Raw genomic sequence first — 8,816 nt, forward strand, 5'->3', positions numbered from 1 at the left:
AGTGATCCAGATCTATGGAACCAGACCTGCTTGTTAGTAATTCCAGTCATTCAAAGCCTCAGGTGTGGGTTTGATGCGACACACATCTTCAGCCAGACGTGGAACCAACCTTGTAGGATGCATGCATCTGGGGGATGGCACCAGGGCCATGAGGGCTCTGCAGGAAGGGAGCATGGGTGCACAGCATCTGCACTGCTGCTCTACCTGGCTCTGGGCTTCCTGCCTTGCAGCTGCAGCATCTACTGTCAGCTAGCTCAAGGGCTGCAGCTGTCTGGGAGAGGATAATTCAGCCTTGAGTCATGCAGGAACAGAAAGAGGAGCAGTGCTCCCTTTTCTCACTCTTTGCTTGCTTTCAGCCTGTGCTACTGTAACCTCCCCTTTTGGGCCCTGGGCTCGGTGACTAAAAAGATAAGCAGATTGGTCCAGGAGGATAAGCTATGACAGTGTCAGCTGGAAAGGCCAGATGTAATAGCGTTCCTTTAAATCATAATCCTTCATGTAGTATCACACTTGGTTGTCATAGAAACTGTGACATCACTGAGATTTACAGCTCTGATCCAGCAGAACGGTGGAGCATTTGCTTTTAATATAAAGGATGTGCTTAAATCCCAGTTATTTTTATGGCACTGCTTGTCTGTCTAGGAAAGAAAAAAAAAAGCCTACACTTGATTCTTTTTTTCCCTAGATGGGAGTGATGTGACACAGTTGGTTGCTTTAGTTAAGCCCAATCAGTGTTTGTGTGTCGCAGTCATCAAAATTACAAATACAGGGCGGATCTAGAGATAGTGCAAGCATGAGATTTCTTAAGTGAATACGTTGCAAATTGAATATTTGATTAGATCTCGTCACCATCTCTGCTTCTGCAACCTGAAAAAGTGTTAGAACAAGCTGGGTTGTTTTCATAACTACCTCCAACACTTAAGATGGAAATTTTAGTTTTCTTGACCGTATGGAGAAAAGAGATTTTTAAAAGAATCTAGAAAATGTAGAAGTTTGGTCATAATTTCAGTCCAACACAAGCAGCCGTACTGCCAAGTTAAGTAACTGTTTGGACCTACCTGCTCACATGGTATTTACATTTTTCTTTTCAAACCTGGTTTCTGGGTTAAGTGTTTAAGAATGGCTGTTCTCATTTTTAAGGTATTTTTTAGCACACTAACCAGCTGAGAAATATGAACGCATTCCCCTGCCTCCAGGAATGCAAACAAATTGGTGCAAAGGCGAGGCGTTGTTCTGCCAGTGTTGGGCAGGCAGAAATGGTGGTAATAACTTCACATTAATGCAGTGCATTTGTGACACTTTGTGACAGCACAGAAACAAGATCCTAACGCTTCTATGGGAAAAAGCCAGCTGGATCACAACTCGCTTCCAATTCAGAGAATTCTTGTAGCTTGTAGGCAGGTCTTTCTGCTTGCTACGATCCACCAGCTGGTAGATCACCGGTCCTAAAACCTCCGTACAAAAAGCTGAATGCGTGTGAATGGAAAAAAAAAGACTTGAAAACACTACCAGCTTTTCTCCGTGCCTGGAGGGGAAGCCGTACATCCTCCTATGACTGCACGAAGAGAAATCACTAATAGCCTCCTCCTGAAGGTAAGGGCGAATGCCTGGCGCTGTGGGACCGCCTGCTTCCATCCGTCCGTGCAGCACGGCGGCTCGGCGCCGGGTGGCAGTGCGCGCTCGCTGCATTGCGTTACCGACAGGAGCGGACGGGTCCCGCTGGGCACGGGGCTGGTAGAGCTGGTCGGGCTGCCTCAGCTGCGCCACGAACTGACGCGGTGTGGTGAGGCTGGGTGAGACATTTAGCTCGTGTTTTCTTTCCGCTTTGTTTTTCTCACTTAAATGTTCCGCTTCCTTTCTAGATATCAATGCTAAATAAACCGTCATGGAATCGCAGGGGTTGGAAGGGAACTCAAGAGGTCATTGAGTCTAACCCCCCTGCTAAAGCAGCTCCCTACAGATTGGCATCCAGGTTGGTCTTGAATATCTCCATAGAAGGAGACCTCACCACCCACCACCTCTCTGCACAGCCTGTTCCAGTGCTCCGTCACCCCCTTACCATAAAGTTCTTCTGCAAGTTTGTATGGAACTTCTGTGTTCAAATTTTAGGTCATTACTCCTTGTTCTATCACTACACACCACTGAGAAGAGCATGGCCTCATCCCTTTGCCCCTTTAGGTATTTATTACCATTAATCAGACTCCCCTCCCTCCTTCCCTCTCCCCCCCAGTCTTCCCCAGGCTGGACAGACCCAGGTTACTCCTCATCCTTTCCTCATATGGGAGATGCTCCAGGCCCTGTATCATCTTTGTGGCCCTCCATTGCACTCCTGGGAGATCCCTGTCTTTTTGGAACTGGGGAGCACCTGTGAACTGAACACAGTATTCTAAATGTGGCCTCACCAGCGCAGAGTAAAGGGGAGGATCACCTCCCTCGACTTGCTGGCTGTGCTCTTTTTAATGCACCCCAGGATACCACTGACCTTGTTGGCCACTGCTGGCTCACGGCCAACCAGTTGTCCAACAGGACCCCCAGGTCCTTCTCTGCAGAGCTCTTCTCCACCAGGTTCCTCCCCTAATCTGTACTGATGCGTGCAGTTATTACCCCCCAGGTGCAAGACTCTACACTTGCCCTCATTAAACCTCATCAGGTTCCTCCCTGCCCAAATGGGAAAGGGTGAGGGGATTTACAGCGTGATCCCAAGCAAGATGGAGTGTAATGGTGCTATAAAATCATAAATCAATAGGAAACTATCATTTACTAGGCTTGTGGCTAAAAATCAAGGGATTGTTTTTTTACTTCTGATTTTTACAATTTTCTATACCTCTTGGAATTATTTCCCATTATTCAAAATGCCTCTCTGTCATCTGATAATGTCACTTGTCTGTCTCTGCTGGACCACTATGAAAGCCTCAAGAACAGCTCTGACACAGCAGAACCATCATCTGTTTTAAACGTGCAAAATACCTTTCTCTGCTCAGTAACTTGCTGTTTTTATTTCTTCTGCACAATTAAGCCAGTTGTCAAGCAATGTGGTTACTCTAATATCAAAAGTAATGTAAATTAGTATATTTTTACAGATTGTTATGATTTAGTCTTTTGTTTGAAGCCAGATATGTTGGTTCTGCTAGGTCACTTTTATTGAATGATTCTGATTTGCACACTTTTATCACACTTATATATGGTAAAGTCAGATTTACAGAGTTGTAATTGCGGGGTTTGTTCTTCTCTGTGTTTCATCTTGTGATTTATTCTGAGACTGCCGCTTTCTGGGATGTTTTCTGTGTCTTTTTCTCAGTAATCACGTAACTTCTCTTATAGCATGTCAGAAACTGAGTCAGACTGTCAGTCTTATGACAGAGAAAATTCTCATCTGTCCTTTTTCCCTTGAAGTTAAGAGGGTCAGTTATTAAAAATGTACTTCACTATTTTTTTTTTAGTGCTCTCTACCAAGCTCGATTTCTTGTGTGTTGGATATTTAAGGGTTACTGGATGCAAAGTATGTAAAAGATCCAATACCAGCACTTTGCACATCCGGAATTGTTGTTTATGGACCCCTGTGACCTCCAAATCAGAGACTGATTGAAAATCACTAGCCTAGCTCACCGATGTTTTAATTTGAATGGATAGTGTATGACCGTGGGTGAAGCATGGCCTGCTCTGTTGTGATGGTAGTGGGAAAAAATGCTTATGTGGTGCACTAGGGAGCAACTTATGAACTCGCATCAACTCTTTTCTATGAAAAAAAACCTTCAGAATGAGCTCAGATGCATGTGCTTCTCCAGGGGCCCCAGGCCTAGAGCCCCCTGCAAGCCTCACTCCTCCATGTTCCCTGTAAGCATTCCCAGCACACAGGAGTGGACAACACTCCAAGTGTGGACACTGACAGCTCCATGGTGCTTTCTATGCTCCCCTTCAGCAAGGAGGGTGCGAGGGTTGGGATATGGCCAGAGATGGTGCAGTTGGGACTGTTCCAGATTCATAACAAAGCTTCTGTGGTGTAAGCTCCAGACCTGGGGACTTGGGGTATCTTGCCAACTCAGATCCCTGGCCTGATATTTTGAGTACTGATAGATTTAACTGTTGCCCTGCTTATCAAAATAAGGAACAAGAAAGGGAAATGTTGCATCTTTAACTGTTCTTAAGGTTGCATCTTAGCAATTTTAGTCCTCTGACGATCTGCCCATTTACCTGCCTTGCCCTCCTCCCAAAGGCGTTCAGCAGGACTGAGACTGGCATCTGACCTCTGCTTCTGTCCATCCCTTTTAAGCTGCTGTGCTGACAAGGGAAGATAAGCTTGCTGAGCCCCTTAAGGCTTATGTCTCTGTGTGGACTGCAGAGAAGGGTTGTGAGTCCCAAGGAGTCCAGGGAAGTTGTTCTGTTCTTATGCTCTGAATGATGCTGCATGCAGCCACCTCTCCTGTCAACCAGATGAGGTTTTGGAATCATGATAACAAGTTTTCCTTTTTTTTTTTTTTCCATGGCTCATTCTGCTTTGTTATTAAATGATAAGCTTCAGATATAGCTGCATGATTCCTTACTGCCTTCATAAATGTGTTTTTTAACCTGCTTTTAAGAGGCTGCATGGGCCATAAAGAGCACAAGTTGTATTCTCTCACAGTGCATTTTGAAATACTTGCATGCCAAGAGTTTGGTTTTGGATATACTTGTACAGCAGATTCTAATGCCCATCTGCAGCACTGCAAGACTGTGATTAACATGGCTTTGCTTTCCTCAGATACTTTTTGCCAATAAATCAATTCCTGAAACTTTCACATGGAACAAAATCATACTTGTTTTGCAGACGTTATTTAACTTTTGAATGTTCTGAAACACATACTGCTTAGCTATATATGTGTATGAATACAGCTAGAATGACAAATCTACAAATGGTGAAGAAATCTGCAGAAAGATTATTGTTGTTTTCTATACAGGTTTGCAAATGCTTTTTGCTGGCTAAGCAACACACTCTGAGGAGGAACCTATTGGACTCAGCTGTCAAAACCACAGGGATGGACTCAGAACTGGGACTGGAAACTACTTCAGCAGTCTGAGACCATTCTGGGTAAAGCTGTGTTACACTGCTAGGGTCTGTTTAATATTAAAGCTTGTGGCTGTAAAATAAGTGCCTGCTGACATACTTTGCCACCTACCCCTGTCAAAATTTGGGCTCTGTTTGCCTAAAGTTGCTTTAGGGTGGGTTGGTTTCAAAAGGATATTCTTCAGCTGTTGCAGCCTTTAAAATTCAAGGAGGTATTTGAGGAACTAAGCAGTCTTGGCTCCATTGCTTACTGTGTTTCTTGAAGCCGTATTGCACAGCAGTGTTTTTAACTTTCATGCACTGACATACTGTTTTCCTAAAATACTTTGAAAGCAACTTCGTTATTGAAGCTATGACTTGGTTGCTCAGAGCTCAGGAGTTGACACAAAGGTGTGGCTTTAGTAACTGAGGCAGCTTGGACTGTATCTTGGAAAAGCCGGATCTTGTTGACTCACTGTTTCTGCCTTGTCTGAGGTTCCAGCTGAGCTTTCCTGCCTCATTTTTCTCCATATGAGGACATCCACTATTATTTACCTTTTCTGGGCCTGCATTCTTCTGCTGCCTGTGAAAAAAATTGCTTATTCGACACCAAGATCAACTATTATCAAATTGCCTAATATAATCGTACTGTATGCCCAGGCTGGATGTGGCTCTGGGCAGCCTGGTCTGGTGGTTGGTGACCCTGCAGTAGCAGGGGGGTGAAGCTAGATGATCGTTGTGGTCCTTTTCAATCCAGGCCATTCTATGATTATCCATCACTAAAAAACAGTTTAGACTTCCCTCCCATCTCATTAACTTTGTTTTTTTCTTTCTTCTGCTAAGGTTTGGGGTTACAAAAGATCAGGATCTTACTTCTAAAATGCCACTTCCTTCTTTGGTGCTTGCTATTTATCTCAGATAAGTGAGATCAGAATTAAATAAAGGCCCTTTCTAAGGGCTAAGCTGTAAGTGACAGAAATAAAACAAACAAAAAACCAACCCACAAGCACAGAACCATAAGCTGTTCTCAGAGAGTCCTCTGATAGGCACAAACACTCACCTGAGTGTGCAAATGCTTCAGTCAGAGGTTAAGCTGGAAACACAGCACACCTGAAAGAGGCATTCACAAGAACAATAGAACTAAAATACACTGAGATCCATCTGTGCTCTTTTAAGGTCCTTTCTATCAGTCCTAGACAGCTTCTGATGCTTCCATCCTACATCATCATTCGTTTCCTTCTTATGAGCTCATCCTGGACTCCTCTTCATCCATTGCTGCTTGGCTCTCTGTCCCACCAGGGCCGTGACTAGCTGATATGCTGGAGACAGAACTAGCAGTGAATACTAATGGAAAAAATCATTTTAGTCTGAACTTTTTTTTTCTTGCCAGTTCTGTTTGAGAAAGCAATGAGGAATTTTCTGTTTTCTGACAGTTTCAATTGAGGGCTCTTAAGAAACTTGTTCTAGATAAAGAAATAAAAGAAACGGAGGACTATGAAGGCATGTCCTCTTCCTAACAGAGAGGTTTGGTTGAACTGCAGACCCATGGAAGGGGAAATCTAGTTCTGTAATAAATAGAGGGAGGTCCCCATGATGTCAATGATGTACAGATAGGAAAGAAGGCAGAAGATGATGGTGCTTTCAGGCAGTATCGATCAGGGGAACTTGAGAGTGTCTGTAATCACTGGAATTTAATGCAGTGCTCCCGAGGCTCTTTATCAAGATTTATTTCCTTTATTACCTAGAAATGTCAGGTCTTTTCCCATGTGCATTCATTTTGGTTTCGGGGAAAGTCAGGATTTCCTAAGTCATCCTGTGACCAGCATAGCATTCATGTCAAAGCCCTGGGCAAGTCCCCAAAGGAAGGACTGAGTCAGACACGATGAACAGCTCTCTACACCTCTGAAGCAGTTTCTGTGTTGCAGAGAACAAGGCATCCCCAGTGCGTGTTCTCAAGGACTTCAACAAAATGAATTCACAGGCAGAGATGCAGTGTCACAGCATTGCACAATGCCTACTAAATATGGAGGAGTGCAACAGAATGTCGGGGAGTGGTGGCTGTGCAGCTGCATGTTGCTTCTTGAAGCCTGCAACGAAAAGGCAGACTGAAGGAACAGGGGAATGTTTTGCCAGACTTAAACAGCATATGGCTTGCAGGCTGTGCTTGGCCAATGTAGCAGTTTGTTTGGCCTGCCAGATGGCCGGGAGACGCCATGCTGCTTGCATGGCTGGGTGCCTTCCACCAGCTGGGCAGCCAGCACAGGCATGGCACCTCCCAGCCAGCCGGCATGTCCTCACCCTGCAGCTGCCCAAAACCTGGGTGTCACAGGCAGCAAGAGACACAGGGAGGGCAGGTGGGTGGGAACCTTGCAGGTGGACAGGGAGAACGGGAGACCGGAGGTAGGAATAGAGACAGTTCTGGGAAGGGTGTGACAAAACAGTCGTTTGAACTTGCTGAGCCTACCTACCTCTCTGCTGTAGTGAGGCATTCTAGGCCAAAATCCCATTGTGTGAGTGAAATAGGGCTGAGTCACCAGATTCATTCCTCTGCTGTTTCATGCATCACATCATGTAACACATAACAAGGGCTGGTTGGTTTGGTTTTGTCTCCAGTGTTCCCACAGAAAGACTCTTCCAGGTCCTCCCTTTCCAATAGGTAGACTTGTAATTTTCTGCTGTTTATTTATGGCTTATTTGCCCTTACACTTAAATCTTCTTTGTGATGATACCTCGACAGACAACTGTCCTATTTGCTCCATTGTCACTTTGCAGGCTCCACAGTCAGAGCCAATGCAGTTGAGCCCTTCTAGGAAAGCTGAGTCGCACTCACGTTACAATAGGCATCTTTCAAATGATACTTGAGGGAAAAGGAAATAATAAAACTGTATCTTTCTACTCTCCTTGGTTTTCCTGGCCTTTTTCATGCAGAGCTTTTAGCTACTGTTGCTCCTTCCTGGCCTCTGTGGTAGCAAAGCATGGTCTCCATGGGGAAGGACAGATGCTGTCAAGCCCACAGATGCAGGTGCTTGGAGCTGGGCCTGCACTTGACTGTTTTTCTGGATTGAGATAGGAGCTCTCACCACTTGAAAAGATCCAGGTTGTGGTTTATGTAGTGCTGCCAGTTCCTCTGGAGTTAAGGAATTTTATATAAAACATCAATTTTTGCAAAGGAAAAGGAAAAAACATCAGGTGTGTGCATGTGTGTGTGCAGTACATTAACTAAAAGCTGCTTGGGAAACAGCAAAAATTCTCTGCCGTGGTGTGACTTCATTGCAGCTATCCCTTTGTGCCATTTGAGAGATAGTCCTCATCCCCAAACACACAACTGTCAATGGATAAAGCAGTGACGGAAAGTGTTGGAGGAGGGAGGGAGGATACAGAGCGGACTTGACCTGACGAAGCAGAGCTAGGAGCAGCCTCTGTCCCTCAGTGTTGTGAGCATCCACTTTGCTCTCAGACTTCGGGGGAGGGGACAGATAGAAATATATGAACTGTTACAGAGGAACTTCAATGAAACGCTCGTGTTTGTGTTTTTTTTAATTGGCCTCTATCGCCCCATTTCAGCTGGACGCGGAGTTCTGTTCGTACCAATCCATCGGGACACGGGCTGACTTCTCGCAGCGGCGGTGGGACCGCGCGTGGTGCGGAGCGCAGGTACGTGATGGCGGGGATCGGGGGGCGGGGCGGAGCACAGCCCGGGGGCGGCGGCGGGGCGGAGCGGGGACGGGCCCGGCCAGCCCTGCTGCGTGCGTCCCGGGCCTCGGGGCCGGCCTAGCGCGGGGATGGCGGGGCAACT

The 8,816-nt window shown here is 45.7% G+C and overlaps 1 long non-coding RNA gene across 1 annotated transcript; it reads left to right on the forward strand.

Annotated features, from left to right (window-relative positions):
* Positions 1–1,825: 1,825 nt before the first annotated feature.
* LOC122163154 lies at positions 1,826–8,669 on the forward strand. The gene is made up of 3 exons (XR_006169834.1): positions 1,826–1,972; positions 4,935–5,065; positions 8,585–8,669. It is a non-coding gene; the product is annotated as an uncharacterized LOC122163154 (long non-coding RNA).
* Positions 8,670–8,816: the final 147 nt, after the last annotated feature.

Source organism: Centrocercus urophasianus, unplaced genomic scaffold, assembly GCF_019232065.1.
Source record: "Centrocercus urophasianus isolate 14NV4802_14NV808 unplaced genomic scaffold, USGS_Curo_1.0 seq_23, whole genome shotgun sequence".
NCBI classification, from domain to species: Eukaryota; Metazoa; Chordata; class Aves; order Galliformes; family Phasianidae; genus Centrocercus; species Centrocercus urophasianus.